The sequence below is a fragment of the Plecotus auritus genome, assembly GCF_963455305.1.
Source record: "Plecotus auritus genome assembly, chromosome: 1".
Taxonomy (NCBI): Eukaryota; Metazoa; Chordata; class Mammalia; order Chiroptera; family Vespertilionidae; genus Plecotus; species Plecotus auritus.
The window spans coordinates 33,994,086-34,017,723 of record NC_137770.1 but is presented as its reverse complement, the minus strand read 5'-3'; the positions used below and the strand labels follow the sequence as shown (position 1 = coordinate 34,017,723).

The 23,638-nt window shown below is 46.3% G+C and overlaps 1 protein-coding gene across 5 annotated transcripts in view; it reads right to left on the bottom strand.

The window, feature by feature from the left end:
* SPTB (spectrin beta, erythrocytic) overlaps nt 1-23,638 on the bottom strand; it is a 133,755-nt gene that overhangs the window by 92,465 nt on the left and 17,652 nt on the right. The window contains exon 1 of one of the 5 annotated variants that reach the window (XM_080645257.1): nt 19,283-19,303. The exons of 3 other annotated variants lie outside the window; for them this stretch is intronic. The gene's annotated coding sequence lies outside the window, so the exon portion shown is untranslated. Of the gene's footprint in view, nt 1-3,961; nt 4,085-19,282; nt 19,304-23,638 lie in introns of those variants that run through there. One more of the 5 variants, XM_080645256.1, reaches the window with a different exon arrangement.

The following is a 23,638-nucleotide window of genomic DNA, read 5'->3' as shown; positions in this document are numbered from 1 at the left end:
CACCCCAGCTACTCTGGGCCTTTGGGCAATGTGGGAAGGCGGAAGGGCGGCTCTGGGCCAGAGCGGAAAGGCGGCTCCGGCCAGAGCAAAGGTGGTGCCGGCAGCCAGGGAAAGGAAGGCCCATTCTTGCATGAATCTTCGTGCATCGGGCCTCTAGTAAAATAAATAACTCATGGGGATGTAATGTACAGCATGGTGACTATAGTTAATGCTGTACTGCATATTTGAAAGTTGCTAAGAGAGTAAATCTTTTTAATCCTCACCTGAGGATATGTGGTTGGTTTATTATTATTACTAGAGGCCTGGTGCATGAAATTCGTGCACCTGGGGGGGGGGTTCCCTCAGCCCGGCCTGTGCCCTCTTGCAGTATGGGATCCCTAGGGGGATGTCTGCCTGACGGCTTAGGCCTGATCCCCGGGATTGGACCTAAGCTGGCAGGCAGACATCCCTCTCGCAGTCCAGGGCTCTCGCAGTCCGGGACCCTCACTCCTTACCGCCCGCCTGCAGTGGAGGTGGGAGAGGCTCCTGCCGCTGCCACTGTGCTCATCAGCCATGAGCCCGGCTTCTGGCTGAGCAGCCATGAGCCCAGTGGGAGCACACTGACCACCAGGGGGCAGCTCCTGCATTAAGCGTCTGGTGGTCAGTGTGCATGGTAGCGACCAGTCGTTCTGCTGTTCTGTCCATTTGCATATCAGGTTTTGATTATATAGGATTGATTTTAGAGAGAGAGGAAGGGAGAGGAAGAGAGAAACATCAATTGATTGCATCCCATACACACTCCAACTGGGGATTGAATCCACAACCCTTCAGTGTATGGGATGATGCTCCAACCAAGTGAGTCACGCCAGCCAGGGCAAAAGAGAGTTAACCTTAAAAGTTCTTATCACAAGAAAAAAGTCTGTAATTATGTATGGTGACGAATATTAAGTAGACTTATTGTGGTGATCATTTTGCAATATATAAAATACTGAATCATTATGTTATATACCTGAAACTAACATGTTATATGTTAAAATTCAATTTAAAAATATATGGATGGCAAATAAGCACATGAAAAGATGCTCAATTTCATTTGTCATTAGTGAAATGCAAATTAAAACCATAATAAGATACAACTACACACCTATTAGAATGGCTTAAAAAAACTAACAATAACAAGTGCTGATCAGGATACAGAACAACTAGAACTCTCAATCATTGCTGGTTGAAATACAAAAATTGTACAACTACTTTGGAACACAGTTTCTTATAAAATTAAACACAAACTTACCATAATCCTACTTCTAGGTATTTTTTCCCTAGAGAAATAAAAACTTAGGGTAACACAAAAACCTCTATGCAAATTTTATAGCAGCTTTATTTGTAATGACCAAAAATTGGAAACAACCTAAGTGTTCATTTACTGATGAACAGATAAACTAATGGTGGTATATCCACACAAGGAAATACTCAGTGATAAAAAAGAATTTATATACATACAACATGAATGAATCACAAAATGCATTATGCTAAGCTAAAGAAGCTAAACTCAAAAGGCTATATACCATATGCTTCAATTTGTGTGACATCCTGGAAAAGGCAAAACTATAAGAACAGAAAATAAATCAATGGCTGCAGGTGCCAGAGTTGGGAGAAGGGACTGACAACAAAGGTGCATGAGGAAGTTTTGGGGGTGATTGTGGTGGTGGTTAAACTCTGTATGCATTTGTCAAAACCTATAGAAATGTAGACCAATGAGTGCATTTTACCTCAATAGATCTGAAACAAATATTAAAACTAAAAACAAATAAAAAGACTAAAAGCATGTATTTCTTGAGCACCTACTATGTGATAGGCTCATTGTTATTAACTGCTCTGATAATAATCATGTAGAATAATTACTACAACTTATTTTATTTTTAAATATATTTTTATTGATATCAGAGAGGAAGGAAGAGGGAGAGAGAGAAACATTAATGATAAAAGAGAATCATTGATTGGCTGCCTCCGGCACCCCTCCCCCTCTCCCAACTGGGGATCAAGCCTGCAACCCAGGCACATGCCCTGACCAGGAACCAAGCCCTGACCTCCTGATTCATAGGTCGACACTCAATCTCTGACCCACACTGGCTGGACACTATAACTTACTTTAAAATAATGAGAGGGTGTTCTCAACAAAGGTACTTCAATGTGGTATATCTTATCTAATAAAAGAGTAATATGCAAATTAACCATCACTCCGTGACAAAATGGCAGTGCCCATAGCCACAAGATGGCAGCGCCCAGTCCTCTCAGCCTGCCAGAGTCCCCCAGTCTCAGGGAGGGCTGCTGCTGAGAGCCTGTACAGTAAGCGGCCTGGTGGAATGCTGCCCAGAGTCCCTCCTGACCCTTTATAAAAAACAAAAACAAATTCACTCCCCACCGCCTGATCCCCATCCCAGTGGCGGCAGCCTGGGCTGGGGTCTCAGCCCGGCTGGGGCGCGCACCCCCACAGCGTGATCCCCCTCCCAGCAGCGGCAGCCTGGGGTCTCAACCACTGAGTCAGACCAGCCAGGCAGATATGGAAGAATCTTAAATGTTTCTTTTTTAAAAAATATATATTTTATTGATTTTTTTACAGAGAGGAAGGGAAAGGGATAGAGAGCTAGAAACATCTATGACAGAGAAACATCTATCAGCTGCCTCTTGCACACTCCCCACTGGGTATGTTCCCCCAGCCAAGGTACATGCAATCGAACCTGGGACCCTTGAGTCTGCAGGCCGATGCTCCATCCACCTAGCCAAAGCAGTTAGGGCTGTCCAATATGTTAAAGAAAAAACCCTATCTAATAAAGAGGGAATATGCAGGGGAGGGCATTTGGGGGTGACCGGGTTGTCAGGGGAGGGCAGTTGGGGATGATCGGGCTGGCAGGGGAGCAGTTAGGCGTCGATCAGGCTGACAGGGGAGTGGTTAGGGGGTGATCAGGCTGGCAGGCAGAAGCAGTTAGGGGCAATCAGGCAGGCAGGCGAGCAGTTGGGAGCCAGCAGTCCTGGATTGTGAAAGGGATGTCCGATCCCTGTGTGATCAGGCCTAAACAGGCAGTCGGACATACCCCGAGGGGTCCCAGATTGGAGAGGGTGCAGGTTGGGTTGAGGGACACCCCCCCACCCAGTGCATGAATTTCGTGCACCAGGCTTCTAGTATAGCATAAATATGGTATAAGTAGGGATTCTGCACTCAGGTTGCCTAAGACATGGATATAAGTATGATACTACAAGATAGAATTGTGTAAGTGTCGAAGGAGAGGCATAAAGAAGATGCCATAGGATTTTAGAGGCAAGAGAGAATGCTGAAAGCTTGAGAAACCAGAGAAATCTTCATGGAAGAGATGGCGTGTGAGTTAGGTGCTGATGACAGGGAATGATGATTTCATTGTCCATATAAACAATGTTTTATCAGCAAGTTTTCTCATGCACTTTTAAAAAAATCTAATGACTCTGTGAGATAGGTGAGGGAGATACTATTGATCTCAGTTTCAGCTCAACTAAGAACTTAGAGATCAAGTTCCCTCCTCAACATTTGGGCAGCAAAGCCAAAGTTGAACTCAGGTCTTCTGAAAGGTCGGTTCATCCTTTGCTCCATGGTACGCCCACCCATAGGAAAGTTCTCCTTATATGTATAACATAGAGACTGCTAACGGCCCATTTCTACCTCAGGATCTTTCCAAGAGAATGGGCTATTTCTTGCCTGTCTGGCCATGAATTTGAAATTTTTTAAATCTCTCCTGCAGATGGAGATGAGAGCCAGCAGAGTGGACATTTTTGATAGCATTTGTTTAAATTCACAATGTAAAGGTCTCAAAGTATCTTTTATAAATACTATAAAAAGCAAAAGGCATGAAAGTTACAAGGGTAATATTGACTGCCTCAAATGTATATAACCCTGAAATTGTTTAAAAGGTACCCTTGACCTTGAAGGGCCAATTAAGAAAGCTGTACTCACTCTTGGAGGGGATCAGCTCCCCAAAAGAACTCCGAGGCTATTTCAAGAAGCCTCCTTGTGACCTGCAGGAAAACACCTGTTCACACACCTCCCTTGGCTGAGCTGGACCCACAGAGCCCTTCCTTCTTCACTCCTTCAGGCACGTGGGAGCTCATCTGACACACACAGGAACTCTGTGCTGGTCTCCGTGCTAACCACCAGGCGAAAGATCACCTTCTGTAGGGAAGAAACATATTACCTAGGACACTGGTCGGCAAACTCATTAGTCAACAGAGCCAAATGTCAACAGTACAACGATTGAAATTTCTTTTGAGAGCCAAATTTTTTAAACTTAAACTTCTTCTAACGCCACTTCTTCAAAATAGACTCGCCCAGGCCATGGTATTTTGTGGAAGAGCCACACTCAAGGGGCCAAAGAGCCGCATGTGGCTCGCGAGCCGCAGTTTGCCGACCACGGACCTAGGAGATTATAGGACCTCTACATTTTGCTGCAATCTCCATCCTTTTTTTTCTCCCTCTTAAAAAAAAATTTTTTTTTATTGATTTCAGAGAAGAAAGGAGAAGGAGAGAGAGATAGAAACATCCATGATGAGAGAGAATCACTGATTAGCTGCCTCCTGCACACCCTCCACTGGGGATGGAGCCTGCAACCCAGACATGTGCCCTGACCTGGAATCAAACCATGACCTCCTGGTTCATAGTTCATAGGTCGACACTCAATCACTGAGCCACGCTGGCCAGGCAATCTTTATACTTTTTGTTCACTGCTAACTTAAATAAAATGATGCCATTATGAATACCAATTTAATCAACCAAATATTTCCTGAGTGGATACTATGAATGTGCTCAGAATGAGATGATCCTTTCCTCAGGCGCTTACAGTCAGGCAGGTAATTTAAATGTTCCTCATTGGCACAGCTGGAGAAACTGCTTTCTCCTTTCTGCGTCCCAGGTTTCTCACCTGGATCAGAGAGAGGGAATTTCTCCAGCTATTAAGAGGTTGTCATCAAACATTTATTGAGAGCTTACCTTGCATTAGGAAACAGACTTTACAAACACCATCACATCCAGTCCTTAGAACAACCCTGTGAGGCAGCCACTCTCACTATCCCCATTTTATTGGCGAGGAAACCGAGGCCCACAGGGTCCCGTGATTTACCACAGTCCATCAGCCAGTAACTGACAGAGCCAGGATTCAAACCCAGGCAGTCAGGCTGAGAGGCCCTGTCCTTAACCACTGTGATCACAGTCCTGCCTGACCCAAGCCCTCTGCAGGAAGGAATGCGGAGATCAAAGGAACAGGATGCTTATAAACAGTTTTTAAATCATCTGAGACAGATTCCACCACATCCAGGCAACAAGAACATCAAGAAAGGCAACAGGAAAGAAAGATGATCTATGCTGAGAGGCCAAAGAGGCCCTTTTGGGTCACAGTTAATCCAGCCCCGAGATTGCAGAACACAAGCACACCGGGTCCCCAGCTTGCAGCAGACCCACGTTTCCTGTGAGATCTCCGAGCTGCTTTTCCCCACAAAGCGTCACAGACATAGAGAAGCCAGGGAAGCCAGGAGGAGTCACTTTCCCACTACGAACAAGTGGCAGAGCCAGAAGGGAAATGTTTCTGTCAACCCCCTGCTCCCCTCCTCAAGCCCCACTCTATTTTTAAGGTTCCTCTTTAACACGGCACACATCCGTCTATTTACAGACGAAGGGAAACCCCAACCTGCGGAACTGGAAGAGGGTTTTGTGCCGAAAGTCTCCCAAGGTGCTGCCGTTTGATAACACGCTCCTCCTATCTGTCAGAGAGCGCGGCAAATGTTATCATCTGAAAGCACCCAGGCAAGGGTACCCCCAGTTCTGAGCACTGTAAATGGGCTACCCAGAAGCTCCCCCTGGACAGCACGGCAGCGCCTCACCCTGCAATCGGGCTGAGCTGCTAGCTAAGTGACTGCCACCACATTCCTCTCTTGACGCGACCTGACTCCAAATAGCTTGGCGAGGGCAGGGGGCAGCAGGAGCTGCCAAGTGCCTGTCGTTCCCAGGGAGGTGTGTGTGCGTGGCCGGGGTGGTGGACACATAAGCTAGGGTGGGTCATCTGAAAGGCCTGGAGAAGTGAGTGGTCATTGCTAAAATCGTCCGTAAGCAAAAAGCTTGCCACGCCTCAACGTTCCCGAGTTCGTGGGAGCAATACCCCTCCATTCAGCAAGGGCTCGAGCCAACCTCCAGAAAGAACAGGAGGGAAGCACGCAGGGGATTTAGTGCCAGAAATAGCCGGAGGTGGCTTTGATCTGAGGAAGTGAACCAGGCAGTATTGCCTAGTGGTTAGGGGCATCAAGTGTTACACTGCCCTGGAATGTGTTCAGACTTAGCCATTCACTAGCTGTGTGACCTTGGGCCATTTATTTAAACTCTTCAAGCCTCCATTTCTTCATCTATAAAGCAGAGTTAATAATAGTCATCACCTCACAGCACTGCTGTTTGGATCAAATGAGATTATATATTTAGAGTGCTCAGCAGAGTGCCTGGCACGGAGTATGGCCCTGAATGTGTGGGTCACTAACACTGCACAGTCAGCTGCCGCCTCCACAACTCAGAGTGAACCGTTAGCCTCTCTGTGCCTTAGTTTCTCCAGTAATTAAACAGCAACTAGTTCCCCCTCTGCTTGTGGCACTTAAAAGTAGAAGTTGAGGGGCTTTTGGAGAACAGTATGGAGTTTCCTCAAAAAACTAAAACTGGAACTCCCATTTGACCCAGTGATCCCACTTCTAGGAATATATCCCAAGAAACTAGAAACACCAATCAGAAAAGATATATGCACGCCTATGTTCATAGCAGCACAATTCACCATAGCTAAGATTTGGAAACAGCCTAAGTGCCCATCAGCAGATGAGTGGATTAGAAAACTATGGTGCATCTACACAATGGAATACTACGCTGTGGTAAAAAGAAGGAATTCTTACCATTTGCAACAACATGGATGGAGATGGAGAGCATTATGCTAAGTGAAATAAGCCAGTCAGAGAAAGATAAATATCACACGATCTCACTCATTTGTCGAATATAATGAACAACATAAACTGATGAACAAAAACAGATCCAAAGACAGAGAAGCATCGATCAGACCATCAAACCTCAGGGAAGGTAGGGGAGGGTGGGGGTAAGGGGGAGAGATCAACCAAAGGACTTGTATGTATGCATATAAGCCTAACCAATGGATACAGACAACAGGGGGGTGAGGGCATAAATGGAGGGTTGGGGGGAGTAATGGGGGGATAAGGACACATACGTAATACCTTAATCAATAAAGAAATTTTAAAAAAAAGAAGTTGAGAGGCTTTTTACTCATCAGAAATGTTATCCAGTGTTTCCACGGCATCTACACAGATGCCGGGCATCTTGCCCTTGCTGCGTATCCGTGTAGGTCCTCTATGTGTTGAATGACAGACGTTTTATTGGAACAACGTTCATCTTCCCTTAGCCTATATGTTTGCACTTCTCAAGGCTCCTACAGTGCCTGGAGCAGACCCGAGGAAGCAACCATCTCCCCTGACACCCAAGTGCATCTCCGGGAGAGATGCTCGGGGGAAGGATGCAGAGTGGTTACACGGCTGCTGCCCAAGATGTGTCATGCGACTCCCTCTTCTTTCCCTCCAAGGAAGGGAGCAAGGTGGTTTTACCCCCCTGGGGCGAGAAAACAAATCGGTGTCTGAATGTTTGCCACAATTCTCCACAACAAACAGAGCAGGGACTTCCTTGCTTTCTCACTTCTACTTGGCCACAGCCCATCACAATCCCTAGCTTCTCATGCTGGGAGAAAAGGGGTGGCAGGGACAGTCCGTTGAGAGTCAGTCCAGGCGCCAGGCTTCCTCCACGGGGCTGCCTTCTCCGGATAAAGGCCCCCAGCTGCCAAGCAACCTGAGGAGCGGGCTCTGTGGGCAGGGCTGCGAGCGGTGAGCACTGCCTGGCTCACCTCAGCAGCTACCCCACCAGGGCCTGCAGCCTCCGAGAACACCAACGTTCATTTTCTCTTAGCATCCGTTCGTGTCCCTGACCCGAACTCTTCTACCACTTCTACCCGCCCCCCCATCAGCCTCCCTCCCAGCACGAAGCTGTATTTTAGCCTAGACATGACCATTATTCATTTGGTGTATTTCCTTTCTACCAGCCTTATATGTTTTGATTATTTTCAATTATAAAAGTGACATCGGCCAGGCCTTTAGAAAATCCCAACAACAACAAAAAAGAACCTCCCCTCCCCCCAGTCCAAAACGGCTACAATTGAAATCCAACAAAAGTAGAGTCTGCCCGCCCTCAAAACCGCACAGCCGCGCTGAGCGGAGAATCCTCACGGGAATATGTGGCCACTAAGCTCGCCGAGAGATGCTTAGCAGGAGTCCCAGTGTGAAAGCAATGGGCCAGAAAAGCCATCCTTCCTCTGCTCTGACAGCCACCCTGATCAGGAGGGAAGGAAGGCCCTCCGTGGGAACTGTCCCAGGGGTCCTCAAACTACGACCCGCGGGCCACATGCGGCCCTCGGAGGACATTTATCCGGCCCGCCGGGTGCCGCTGCCTGTCCTGCTTAGCAGCCGACTCGTCCCGGGCCCGCAGTGCGCATAGGAATTTGTTCATAGTTTTTTTTTAAAACTATAGTCCGGCCCTCCAACTGTCTGAGGGACAGTGAACTGGCCCCCTGTTTAAAAAGTTTGAGTACTCCTGGGTCCCCGTCCAACCTTCTCCCCGCCCTCCCGGCAGCCGGGCTGCTGGCCACTCCTCGGCGAAAGGGTCAGGTCCCAACACTCAACAGGAATTTGTGTCTCCAACGGCAGACAGTGGGGACCATCCCAGAAAACAACTACAGGAACCATCATGGCTAGCAAGACCCGAGTCCCCGGGGGCTCTATGTCAGTGGCGTGCATACCTCCTTTCATAATCAATACACTCCTAGGAACGCTTCCCACTTTCTCCATTTTATAAAGGAAGACACAGGCTTGCAGAAGCTAAGGAACACGCCCAGGTCACACAGCCATGAGAGGCCAGGGTGGAGTGTGAAACGTGCCGGCCCAGCACTGGTCCGACAGCAGGACTTTTGGATGAATTGCCGCTGATGATAGATTTCCACTTATGAACAGTCCAGTAATTCACATTAACATTCAGCAGGGCTTCCTCTGAAAAGAAACTCGAAGATGCTAGGGCTCCCCACAAACGTCTACTATTTGTAAAAGTCGGATTTACGATTCTTCTCTCCCATTTTTACCAAAGATAGCCAAACATTTCCAAAATCCATCTAAACCACATCCCAGGGACCCCACCTAATCGAAGACCTCTCTTTGGTGTTTAGAAAGCGGGCTGCTGTTCCCTTGTGACCACAGCATATTCCTTCAGATGGAGGGGAAGCTGCTGTCCCCAACGGGCCTGAGCATTGCAGGGCACCAACCCAACCAGACAAAAGACCCATATAACACTCTACATAAAATACTCCCTTGTTAAAGAGAAAGCCAGATAGATGGACCTAGAACACAAGCAAAACCCTGGGAAATGAGAGATCCAAAGTAACCTGTAACCAAACCAGCCTAGACCGTGTGTATGGAACAGACTCCTCCTAAGCCCCCACCCATTATCTGGGCCTGGCAGAACCGGCCCGCTCCCCGCTCTTATCTCTCTTTGTGCCCTGCACAGTTTGCTACACCCACTGCATGTGGACATCCTTATCAGAAAATAGCCACTGAACAAGAGTCTGCCTTTGAACAGAAGCAGCTCTTCAGCCCGCCAAATGTTGGTAAGTCTGCGCAGGCCTATTGGTGCACAAATTACGAACACATACATAAAGATCACGCACACAGAGCGGGCGCTGACTGTGGGACAGGAGGAGTGAGTGCCTTTGGGAACAGCCAACCTATTTACAAGCCATGGTCTTGGCCCTTTGGCCAGCATACCTGCCACTCCCCTCTCCTCTCTGCCAACTGGAAAAGGAGGAGGACATAACTTCTGCTCTGTGAATGAAAATGCATCCATTCTACAGATATTTTCTGAGCGCTGTGCTCTCAAATTTAAGCTTTTACCAAACTTCAGATTCTAGAAATGAAGATGAAAAGGTTGTCCTGTAGTCCCTGCGTGACACTACTATTAGGTGACGGCAGGATTACCTGGTTTACAGACTTGCCAATATATAACTGTCCTTGACAGCATGAACTCACCATTTTTTAGGGATCAGCGCTTCCCCACGTGTGCAGCCAACATCGTGAAATGACATCTGCAAGAAGCTCATCTACTCTTTATCTTTGAGTCAAATGATTTTGACTCTTCTTAAAGTTTACCACTTTGGTTTTTAATGTGCCTGTGTTGTTTGTTAAGTATATTTTGTGGTCAGGCATTTCGGACCAATATTGATTTTTTAGAAATATACTCTGAATTTCATGCATAAAGTAGATCATGCAGCTGAGATAACATGGTAATGGCTTCATGGTGCTTAAAAGATTGAAACCACACTGTAAAGCACTGTTGCAGCCACAGCCTAAAGCGCCGAGGGAAACACTAGCTGCCACGCTCCTGTATCGCCTGCTGTGATCGGGATGAAAGCAGAGAACTGTTACTCCTGACTTGTGGTGAGTAACTTGATTATAATGCACCAGGATGGCTGGAATTCCCTTCTCCCCACACAGAGAAGCCGGATCTCAACAACAGAACAAAGCCTACATGGTAATTAAAACCCTGCCCTAGGATGGAGTGGGGAGTGGACCTCCTTCTCACTAAACCCTTGGAAGGGTTAGGAAACATTAGGGGTGGGAGAGAGAGGGAGTTGTAAAGCTCCTCAAAGCTGTATCACAAAAGCTATGTGTACAAGGGCTAGCGGGCCTCACCCTTTGCAGAGCAAGCTTGGCTCAAGGGGGTCTGTCAGACAATGCACAGCTGCAGAAAGTCTGTGCAGGGACAGAGGGGGTGGGGACCTTGCAAGGGCAGCTGAATGCACAGGTTGTATTTGTAGCTGGATGAAAGCACAAGGCAGATAATTGTGTGCACCTGTGTTGTGGCAGCTGATTAATTCAATTAATATTTATTGTCCACCTGCAGGGCGCATGGCTGAATACTGTGGGGAAAGAAAGGCAGTATCTCTTGCCTTCAAGGAACTCATGATCTCATTACAATAAGACAGCGACAGGGAGATGATATAACTGCGTATACTCAGGCACATATGAACCATATACAGGCACGGCTTGTTTAAATTTGGTCAAAACATATGTCAGAAATGGCCTTTATCTCACTGATCCTCCACATTCTTGGATGCTTACAGCAAGAAAGAAGTCAACTCAATAATCAGATTCCAATCTGCTCTAGGGTTTTGCTGATAAGGTAAAAAGGAGCATCAAGAGCTCTGGCCATGGCCTCAGAGCAGAGAAACTGTGTGTTTGGAGAGAGAAGCACTGGCCCAAAGCATGGATGTCAAAGTCCAGGGTGGTCTGCAGCCAGCCCACTAAGATATCGGGAACCAATCAACCACCCATAGCCCCTCCATCCTCATGTTTCTTAATCGCCCTAAAAGCCACTCGCCAATGTGTAGAATCACCTCAGGGTGTGATTTCCTAAATCTTTCACAAGATCTGCAGTCTCAGCCACAGCCAGTGTTTGGACAGGCATCCAGTCCTCAAGGCTCCAGAAAATTAAAATAGAATTTCACTAGGAAACAGTGATCCAACAGGCCTGCGAAGAGAGCCTGACTTGGCTGCTGGTCTTCTCTCCTAAAAAACATCAAAGCCCAAGATCCTGGCCACCTGAGAAGGTGTGTGTGTTCCACGCATATGGAGGAGATCATATCTGCAGACAGCCCTCTCCCAAGCACAGTACAGAGTCTCCCTAAGAGGACCCTACCGCGGGCATCGAGGGAAGACTCCCAACCTGGGTGGATGAGCACAGGCAAAAGCCCATTCAGATACCTTGCCAGGTTGGCTACAGCTCCATCAAGCCACACTGGCTTTGAGTCAGAACATTAATTCAGAAGTGGAAATCCGGGTCTGGGAGAAACCACCAAACCCTTAAGTCAAAACAGCAAGCAGGGCTCAAGAGAGTTTGTGATAGAGCATTTACTTCCCTGAGACAAGGAGCCAGCTGGGAGAAAATGCTGACCTGTTATATTCTCTTCTTTTTCTGGCCAGATTATAAATAAGCCACATGAAACTCATTACAGGCCATCCCACCCTCTGCTGTCACGTCAGCCAGCACAGACCAGCTCCTGAAACGGGAGCAAAGGGAGGCACATCTCCACTTCCTCCAGTCTCGACCAGATGATCACACCATCCTTTACCTTGGAAGTGCTTTCATTCCTCTCATCTGTGTCCTCTTATTTACACTGATCATGATATTTCAGGCCACCCTTAAATATCTTCTGATAACAGAGGTGTCCATGATCTTTTTTGATAATCTCTTCTGGTAACTCGTTACAGCACATTTATAAGTTTTATGTTTTGCCTTTATTCTTTCATTGCACTTAAATCTACGTAAAAAAACAAAACACAAAATACCACACACAGCTAAACAATGGTTTCTTCTATTTTGCCTTCAATACAAAGATAGAAATCTGATTATGGGCACACACTTAAAGAAGTCACACTCCCTCAAAGAAGTCACACTCCCTCTTGCTTTTTAATATCACAATCCAAATACCTTCAGCCTTTTATTGTGGACCCCATTTTAAAATCACATTAATTTTCTTTGCTCTGATTAACACCGGCTCCCAATTTCCCTCATTTCTCTAGGACGGTGATCTCAAAGAGACGCAGTCCTGTCTAAGGGGCTGGCCAGATGTTGAGAGAATGACCTCCTTGCTCCTCTCGTGCAGATGGCAACATTCTCAATATCGTTAGTACATCACTTAGTCACTTGCAGTTCATTGTTTAAATAGGTAGTTAAGACGATGGCACAATAAATCTACTCTGATACATCACTATTGTTAACAAGTCAATCATGCGTATTACAGTTATGAATTATAGCAACTGCAAGACACCTCAAAAAATTAGCCAGTCCATCTCACAGATTAGCCACTCGCCCACCAACATGCACAGAATCTAAATGCTTTACTTTATTTACTACTTTCCAACTTACGAGGCATCAAGGCAGCTTTTGGTTTAATTATAGCTTACAGGGCAATTCAACACTTTTGAAAATACATTTTGAAATTAGAAAAATAAATAAGGAAGGGCTAGTTGTAAAATAGCCTCATAATACTCATGACATGTCATCATGTTGGTGTTAATTTTAAAAAAATCAATTAACTTTTAATGAACACCTACTATGTACATGCACCATGCTGGCACTGTGAAGGATAAATCCCTACATTGCTTCCAATCTAGTTTAAAAGACATAATATGGATCATAAATCCTTATCTACAACAATTCTGAGGTTCAAAAATCTCTGAAAGCATAAAGATATTTGTAATTCATTTGGTGGTGAAGTCTGCCCTGAACTGAGGTTAAATTTATAGTCCTCCTTCGTGTAAATATAAGTTTTGCTGCAAAAATAATATTTGATTATAGGATGCTGCTCCAAACACTTTGTTTCTAAATCTAAAAAAATTATGAATTATAAACCCACATTTCCTACTGGCTTCAAAATAAATTGGCCATGAACTTGAAAACTGACACAAAAAAAGAAAACACAACTCAAAGTTACTCCATCCATTGAGTGAAGTATTAGATAAAGAGTGGATTACCCCATTACTCCCTGTTTTCAATATCTCTAAAAATCTACTCTGTAAGTGATAAATGTGTGTCACAGCAATATTTAAAGTAACTTAGTCTCTTGAAAAAAGATAGGGGCAATGGCAACAATAGATTTGAAAATTTTGGCCCCATTTTATTAAAACTTAGATATATGAACCAAACTCAATCCAGATAAAGCAGTATTTGTGCATCTTCTATTTAAGAGCAGAACTTTGCATTTTCACCTACAGAATGGAATCTTGCACAGGTCATTCTCCAGCTCCAATGTCAGGGATTCCCATCTTAGTCACTAAGATTAGGGCCAATCCTCGTTAAAGTCACCCTCTGAGTAAAGTAGGACATTTGCTGTCTTCGTTAACCGAAATTCACTGTTGTTACCATTGTAATCAGGAGGCCTGGAAGAGGGGCTATTAACCCATCTCAGGCCACAGGGCTTTTCCACTCAAAGACAAAGTTTAGCGTAACCGGGGGTCTTGGGAGCATTCCTGCTGCTCATGGCAGGGCCTGAAGCTACGGCTGGGTTATTACTCTAGACCAGGAGAAATCAAATGACAGCTCCCAGCCTGTTTTTATACAGCCCAAAAGCTAAGAGTAGATCCAACATTTTTAAAGGATTGTAGCCGAAACCGGTTTGGCTCAGTGGATAGAGCGTCGGCCTGTGGACTGAAGGGTCCCGGGTTCGATTCCGGTCAAGGGCATGTACCTTGGTTGCGGGCACATCCCCAGTGGGGGGTGTGCAGGAGGCAGCTGATCGATGTTTCTCTCTCATCGATGTTTCTAGCTCTCTATCCCTCTCCCTTCCTCTCTGTAAAATATCAATAAAATATATTAAAAAAAAAAAAAAAAAAAAAAGGATTGTAAAACAAACGAGAATATGTAACAGCAATCGTATGTGGCCCACAATGTCAAGAATATTTATGGACAATTTTTGCTATTTACAGAAAAAGGCTGTCTACCCCTACTTTCTCACTGGTGAAGGAGGATTTAATGTCTGAATGCCCATCAAACATCAGACACCACATTTGACCACACATGGTGGCAGGATAAGGGCCTGCCCAGCACATATCCTCACACACCTGTGGATGGCTCTTTGGGATCCCACCTTGGGACTTTCCAGCAGGATTTTAGAACGAATGAATTCAACCTTAGAATTATTTTTTAAAAAGCCCACTTTTTCTCACAGTACATTTCCCCCAACACACCAATGCAGACACATCAGCAAACATGATCAGGTTTCAGGTCTCTCCACAGGGCCCACTCACAAGCCACACTGCCTTCAGAGCCCAACAGCCTGAGCTAAAGCACTCAGGTCCCCTCCCCGATAAAGATCTCAATTGTTGGGAGACACCAAACAGGTGGACTAGCAGCCCTTCATATTGTCTTCTCATTCTTTAGGTTACCTGTCTGGGTGGACATGGAAGGAAACGAAGCTATTTTATGGGGACCCCAGCCTTCCTTCTTCTTGATGGCTGACTTCCTCAATGATGGCACAGTTCTTTCTGTTCTCGCTCCCCTTTTCCTTTCCTCTGGTCAAACTCTGTTCTGAGGGACTCGTGATGGCCAGAGTTTAATGTGTTCCTACCCTTGTTCAACAAGATGAGAGTCAGAGGACCTGATGATTAAATGTGGCCTTTGAGACATTGGAGATAGAAGACATATTAAACACAGGACTAAGCTGACCCCAATCTGTTCTTCTGTCTACCTGTCATATTCTTCATGAACCTGGCACACTTCCCTGGCAATAATCTACTTCCCCCAGAAATGTCAGAGAGACCCTGGACTGAATACAGCTCTTTCTCCCTTCCCCAGAGAGGTCCTACTCCCTACATCAGTTATGGCTCCGCTGGTCTTGCAGAATTTCTACGAGCTGGGCCAGGCCCAGAAAGCCACATGGGTGAGAGGAAGCCTCCTCAAATTACCCCCCAGCCCATCCTCCAGGATGCTGGGAGACTCAATCCCTGCTCCAGGCCAAGGCCTTGCCCTTCATTAGGGGGAAAACTGAGAAACTTGGTATTATTTCCTGGTGAACAAAATAATGGCACTACCTCAGCCAGAAACTTTCCTACAAATGAGCTCTCTGTGCATGGGAGAGGCTGGCAGAGGGCGGCTGATGCCCCTCTGATGGGCCTGGCTCCCTGACCACCCCTTTCAGGAAGTGGCGCCTGAATGAGATCATCCTTGGGGCCCTTGCCCTTACTTTACGGCAACTCGCCAGAGAGCAGGCGTCTCTCACAACTCTGTGGTCAAATGACAGCAGGGATGCCTGGAACCAGTTAGCTCCATGGAAAAGAAGAGCAGCCCTGATGCTTCAGTAGCCAGCCAAGGGCTTCCCAACCAGCAGACGCTTGGAGGAGTGATGAGTAAAACAAAAAGCAGCAACAGCTTCGGGGGAAGAAAGAGTGAGAAAAAGAAGGGGGTGGGGAAAGAGAGAGAGAGAGCAAGTGCCTAGAAGAAGAAAAGTCTGGATAGTTCAACAGGGGTCACCCATATAGAGACCCTGGCCCAATAAGGGTCATCCACATAGAGACCCTGGAAACATGTATTAAACACTCTGCCTTAAGAAATATGAAAATAACACTCTGAAAAGTTATTCTTTTTTAAAAAAATATATTTTTATTGATATTTTACAGAGAGGAAAGGAGAGGGATAGAGAGCTAGAAACATCGATGAGAGAGAAACATCGACCAGCTGCCTCCCGCACACCTCCCACTGGGGATGTGCCCGCAACCAAGGTACATGCCCTTGACCGGAATCGAACCCGGGACCCTTCAGTCCGCAGGCCGACTCTCTATCCACTGAGCCAAACCGGTTTCGGCTGAAAAGTTATTCTTTATAGTTTGGGGCAGTGGTCGGCAAACTCATTAGTTAACAGAGCGGCAAACCGCGGCTCGAGAGCCGCAGTTTGCCGACCACTGGTTTGGGGAGACAAAGAGATGGGTTGTATTAGATAAAATATTTCTATTTGACATCTGTGGAGAGTGGCTACAGCGTTTGGACAGGTTCAAGCCTCAGACTAATGAGAGGGCACGGTCCTCTCGTGGCAAAGCCACGTGCGAGTCCCAGCTTGGAGGGCAAAGCCCTCCCAGCACAATTACAGCCAAGGGCTATAGTTGTAAGCTTGACCTTATGGTCCAAACCTGTGGCCCCAGGTGGCTAAGTGATATAGGCTGCGGGAGGTGCAGCAAGTGCTGCCAAAACAAAGCTTGATAGAGTTCAGGTGCATGTAATTGAGTAGATTCGAAACCTATGAGAACACTGTAAACATCTTGACCACGCCCTTACTTTGCCTCATGGAATCTGACTATAAAATCAAGACTCGGCTTACAGGCTGTGGCACTGTCTCTCCATCCAAGAGCAGTGTCCCACCTAGCCCCAGCTTTATTCTCTTGTCTGTCTTCTTTAATCCTTCACCACCACCCCTCAGGTTCACCCTGGCCATGCTGAACGCAGCACAGACATCCCTTGTATTCTAACACTATGTAATTGGCTGAAGAGAAACGTGAGCTCTTCTTAATAAGTGGCCTCCAAATGTGGATTTTCCACACAATTTTTCCTGCAGCCACTGGAACCACAAAACCCACACCACACACACACCACACACACAACACACACACTCCTCCCCCGTCTCCCCAAGAGCGAGAAACCAGAGGACTGTGGTGAGTGTCTGAGAGCCACAGGAAAGGGAGGGATGGCTCTCTCACCACCACTCTGGCCTTGATGGCCTTGGAGGGGACTGTGTGGCCCCACTCTTCCTGCCTCCTTTCAGCAACGCGGCCATGCAGGAGTGGAACAGGACCCTGGTAGGGCACCTGTGCAGTGACGCAGAGGCTGGGGTGCTGGGCAGAGCTGCGGAAGCACTGGCTGGAGCCCAGGCTCTGGCCTGAGAGTGAGGCCTGGCAGATGGCAAGGACACACACAGCCCAGCTGGCCTCGGAGCCTCCGTGCCTGGTTTAGGGGAGGGAAGAAAAGGGAAGCAATGTGCTAAGGCGGGGGTCTGGAGCTCCTATGGGCATAAGGAGGCAAATATAGTAAATCCCAGAAAACTGTCTCCCAGGAATCCTGCTCCAGGATGTTGTCTTAGAAGGAGGCTCATCTCCTGAGAGAGGGGCTTCCTGATGTTCACCTTACAGGGTCCTGCCAAGAGCCCTTCCTGAACCTCCTCACCGGGACCACCCAGGCCTGTCACCTAAGAGGAAGGATCCGGTGGGAAGGAGGAACGCACAGCCAAGTCCTTGCCCTCAGCATCAGACTATCCACCTTTCTCAGCCCAGCTGACCTGCCTCTGAGCCACCTGCTAAGCGAGCTCAGCATGACGCCCCTCAAGAGGTTTCGCCAAGTTCAGTGCGGGAGCAAGAGCTGCTGGGTTTTGAAAAGAGAATTCAGTTGTGGTAATGACTTTGAGGGACTCTAGGCAAGTCATTTCTCTTCCTCACAAAGCCTTCTGTCACTTGAAAAGGAGGAGACCCTACTAGCCAACCTGCCTCCAAGAGGATTAGCAGGAGCAAATGTTGCCAAGAGAATGTCTTGGGTTTTCTAATCCTTTCATCTTGGGCAATGAAAGTTTTCCAGGGTTTAGTTCAAAACATCACAAAAGAAAGGGGCTCTGCCTAAAGGGCAGGTGTCCTCAAGAATTCATTCCCTGGTGGGTATCAGAGGAGGGACAACCGCCCGAAGTGTGGGAGAGCCACTGCTGGGAGGCCGCAAGATCGCTGGCACCAGAGATAAAGAGCAAGCTGTAGTGGTTGCTGATATGCTTTGGGACCTTGGACAAGTTCACCACCTCTGTGTGCAAGGAGCAAAGTTCTTGGTTTTCCTTTGGAAAAATTTGAGTTCGTGTTATAATTTCCTAATCATTTGTCCATATGGTCCAGTGCATCACCAGGAGGAATTAGCACCAGAAATAAGTCACTCCAAGATGCAGAGTATGAAACCCCAAAGGCAGCATGCCCTCTGCAAGCAACCAGAGTACACAGATTGGGTGGTGGGGTACAAGAAAACCATCACCACCATAATCTGGGACAAACCCTCAAACCAACTGGGAAAGTCTTTGCTTAGAAACCCTTTGGTGCACATTTGTGTCAATAATCAAACCACAAAGAGCATCCCTCAACTCAGTTGCTGGACCTCAGAGAGCAAAAGAAACCAGATTCAGAGAACCATCTGGGACAAGTGGGAACAGCTATTCTTTGGAAAACACAAATTATTTCTAGCACAGGGGACTTCACAGAGACATCTAAATTCTTGTCCTAAATTTTTGTTTTATTAATTATTTTATTTACCGCTGCCAGGAACAGGAGAACCATTAGTTGGCAAAAATATTTATGTTCAAAATTTTACGTTAATACAGGATCCATTTCTAAGAGAACCTTGAATGCATTGATTCTTTGACCCCTTATAAGACCTAATGAGACTGGCTAAAAATGAACAAATTTGCTAAAGAAAAACCAAGCAATAATGACAGGAAGTAGCTATCATTTTTGGTCACCTACCATGTGCCAGTCATCTGACACATTTTTATCCAGTCCATAGCATAATCCTATCTGCAAGGTAGGTATCATTATTCCCCATTTTACTGAAGAAGAACAACGAAGATCGAAAAGATTAAGTTACCTGCTGAGGTCACACAGGTAGTAATTGTTGGCCTATGAATTCGGAGCCAGGTCAGACCGTAGCCAAAGCATGTTTCTCTCTGTCACAGCACAGGGCAGGAGTTTCCACTGGAAATGAAGTGGCCTCGCAAGGAATGGAAATTTACTACCACAGGACAGTGAACAGAGGGTGAGGATTGGACCAGGTGAAGTCGGGCAAAGGAGCAGCTGTGTCAGGCTTGATGTGAATTTAGGTCCTTTCAAGGGTAGGGTAAGTGACTGGGGGAAGCAATAGTTCTCATCTATTTGCAGATGAGACTACAGCAGAAGCCTGCAGATACTAAGGAGGGCACCATCTAGAGAAACTGGAAACTTGAGCAGGGGATAAAATGAGATCAAAGTCAGGAGCAGTGGGAGGCCCTTCTGGGGGAGGGGAAGGCCGATGGGAGCCTGGACAGGCAGGGGTGACGAGAAGAGAGGGGAATTAGAGAAGAGAGGGGAATTAGAGCGGAAGCTGCAACCGGACACCAAGTTAGCAAGAGGAAGGAAGGAGTGGGGAGAGAGGAAGCAAGGGAAGGTGAAAAGCAAAACAAAATGGCAATATAATTCAGTCTGAGTATACTTCATAATAAAAGGTCAGTGCCAGGGCCTCTTTGGGAGAAAGGACAGGGGGCCCCTCTGGGCGGCAGGAGAGGTATCTCCCTATTCTTTCTGTTAGGAGAGAATGGGAAGAGTCAGTGGAGACCAGACTTCCGCTCCCCCACCGAACATGACTTCATTTTACTAGCCCCCTGAGCTTGAACAGACTACCGCCCCTGGTAGTTTAATGATAACTCCATATTCTTGGTTAGAGAAAAAGAAAACAAAAACACACAAAAATAAAAATGACCTAATTTAGCCTCACTTAAAAATTAGTTAAGTAAAGTATGGTTTCTTCCAAACAATGGAAGAATTTTGAATGAAGACAATCTATAGGTAGGTATGTGTGGAAAGATGACCTTGTGTATTGATAAATAGAACAATGTAAACTGTTAAATCACATTCATAATATAAATATTATGTAAAAATAAATAGTAACCATATATTTTATTAGTACAATATGTGTTTTTAATAATTTAGAAGAAGCCCAGCTGGCATAGCTCAGTGGTTGAGCATTGACCTATGAACAAGGAGGTCACAGTTTGATTACCAGTCAGGACACATACCCAGGTTGTGGGCTTAATCACTGGTTGATGATTCTCTCTCATCACTGATGTTTCTATGTCTCTCTCCCTCTCCCTCCCTCTCTGAAATATATATATATATATATATATATATATATACACACACACATACATATATATATGTATATATATATATATTCTTACCTAATAAAAGAGAAACATGCAAATTAACCATCACTCCGCTACACCCACAGCCAATCAGAGTGAGTATGCAAATTAACCCAACAAAGATGGAGGTTAATTTGCATATGCAGGGCGCAGGGGCCTGAAGCCTGCTATGAAGGGAAGGGGGGCGGTGGAGGGAGCTACCGGAGTGGTGCTCCAGACAGAAGCGAGGACTTGCCGGTTCAGCCCGGGAGCGGGGAGGTGCCGGCTCCCGGGTGGCCGGAGAGTGAGGACTTGCCGGCTCCCGGGCGAGCCAGGAGCGGGGACTTGCGGGCTCCTGGGCGGCCCTGGGCGGCTGGGAGTGAAGCCAGGGGAAGGAAGGCCTATTCTTGCACGAATATCATGCAATGGGCCTCTAGTGTGTGTGTGTGTGTATAAAATTTGGAAAAATGCATTGTATTATAGTGAATGAATAGCTAGGGTAGTGATTTTCAAATGGTGTGCCACAAGAATTTTTAAAACATGGAGTATCTGACTATTTAGTGAGGGGCACTGATCTTTTATTCCTTAAATTGTCAAATTTAAAAAATGATAACAGTTGCCCTGGCCAGTGTGGCTCAGTTGGTTGGGCATCCTCCCGTGCACCAAAAGCTTGCTGGTTTGATTCCCCGTAGGGGGCATGCAGGAGGCAGAGAATCGATGTTTTACTCTCATATCAATGTTTCGCTCTCTCTCCCTCTCCCTTCCTCTCTCTCTAAAAATCAATAAAAAAAACTTAAAAAACAAACAAACAACGGCCAACATGTTAACTGTCCAGTGCAAATGAGTCAAAATTACACCTATTTTTTTTTTTGTCAGTTCGACAAAAAGTATATCCTCTTTGGTGTGCTGCAGAACTTATAGTAATTAGTTTATGTGTGCCATGATATGAAAAGGTTTGAAAATCACTGATCTTGGGGATCAAAAGGTGGATATGAGAACTTTAATTTTCTGTGGTCTTTATTTCAGCAATATTTTATGTTAGTAAAGCTTTGTATTACATTTGTAAATAAAAAGGAAAAGAAAAAGAATTAAGTGTCCCTAAAAAGACTGTGAGTAAAAAGTTGTCTCGTACCTCATCTCAATGACAAAAGGTAATATTGTTAAAAACATAAGCCATATACATCCCACTGAACAAAATATTTCATACTCCTAGAGTCAAGAGAATTGTAGCAAATGTGGCCGGATCCTTGGGCTTCTGTCCTTCCCTAAAATAGAGTTGGGGATGGCAGGAGCTAGACTTCCTAGCAAAGGACCCGCTTGTTCATTGGGCATGAAGGAAATCCCCCAGTGACATGAACCAAGCAAAGAAAGTGCATTCACACCCAGAGAGCTTTCAGGAAACAAGATCCTGTCTTATCACCATCAACAAGGAGACTCATCTTTCACCAACTCATTGAATGAGCCCCTTTGTTTCCCCTAAAGGATCATCATATATTCTTTCCCTGCTGCTACAGAAAGTCCAGGCGCCCCAGAATCCAGCACTGAGAGGCAGAGGAGGAGTCCCAAGACAAACTTACGCACATTTTCAAGAGGAACAGGCACTGAGATGGCAGGGCACTGAGAAAGGGGAGGGGCAGGCAGGTAGGTGCAAGAGTGTGAGCACAAGAAGGTTTACTTTATAACGAGGCTTCCCAACTTACTTGTGTGTGCCACATACATCACATGTCCCACAACAGATCATTAAAAAGGTAAAGAGGAAGGATGGAGCCTGTCTCAGGATGCTGTGAGACAGGAGCGGTGAGTCCATCAGTGTGTTGACAAATACACACTGACCATCATTCTCTGTGCCGGGTGCTACTCAAATAGTCAACATAATAAAGTCCCTTTCCTTCAGAATGCAGAATCACTTCAAGCCTCGGAGACATGTGGGATGCCACTGTGGGATACCCATCACGGTGCCTGTATGCAGTAGAGGATTGACAACTGTTCACAGACTTACACGGTTCATCTATGTCAGGGCACAGGTGTGATGGTGTTGACTGGCTACCCCAGTACCAGTCACTTTCCAGCCTCCCAGAGACTTCCCCCAGCCACGATCCTTTCTCATCCCTTCTTACCGTCTTGTCCCAACTTCCTTTCCAAGAGTTCCCCACCCCCTCAGCCCATAACTCATTCTCCACCACACAAAACTTGCCTTGACCTGTCTCAAACCATCCTTTTCCCATCTAGATCTCAGAAAAACAGCCTGCATTCACTGCCTTCTCCTCACCACAGAGCCACTAATTCCTGATCAATGAGTTTCGACCCTCCACTAAAACTGCTTTCTTGGGGGTCACTTGAGCCCCTTACAAAGCAAATGACCTCCTCCCTGCTGTTCCTCTCTTCCCTCTCCAGCATTAGATACTATTAAGCACCCTTTTCTCGAAGCTGATTTCCATAGCCTTGGATTCCTGGTTCTTCATCCACAGTATGATGTTACATGGCAATCTCATTTTCTAGGTCCTCTTCCTCCACCCATCCCTTACGTGTAGGCATTTCTCAAAGTGAAAGTCTGTTCTCTTCCCTCATGGGATCCTCTCCCCTTTCTGTGCCACCTGAGGACCGTCAATGATGCCCCAGATTTGCTACAGCAGCTCCACGGAAACTTCCTACTGAACATGGTCAATACTGAGCTCTTTCTTTACACCTCCTCCCCGCTCTCAAAACTGCTCCTTCTTTTAAGACTTAAATCTCAGTGAGTTAGCAACACCAACCTCCCAGATACTTGAGCTATAAATCCCTAAGTCATATTCAACAGTTCTATCCCCATCCCCTCTATGCCACTGGGCACAGTGCACCTACAAGTGAATTTTAAGGACCTGCACAAATATTTAAAGATGCGAACAAAATTTATTGGCACAAAAGTATAAAATTAAGACTGTAGAATCAAATCCTATATAATAAAAGACTAATATGCAAATTGTCCCCTCGACCTGGAGTTTGACCAGGAGTTTGACCAGAGGGTGGGGCCAGCCCGCCAACTGCCCTCAGCCCCTCCCCCTGGCCAGCTGGACCCCACCCATGCACGA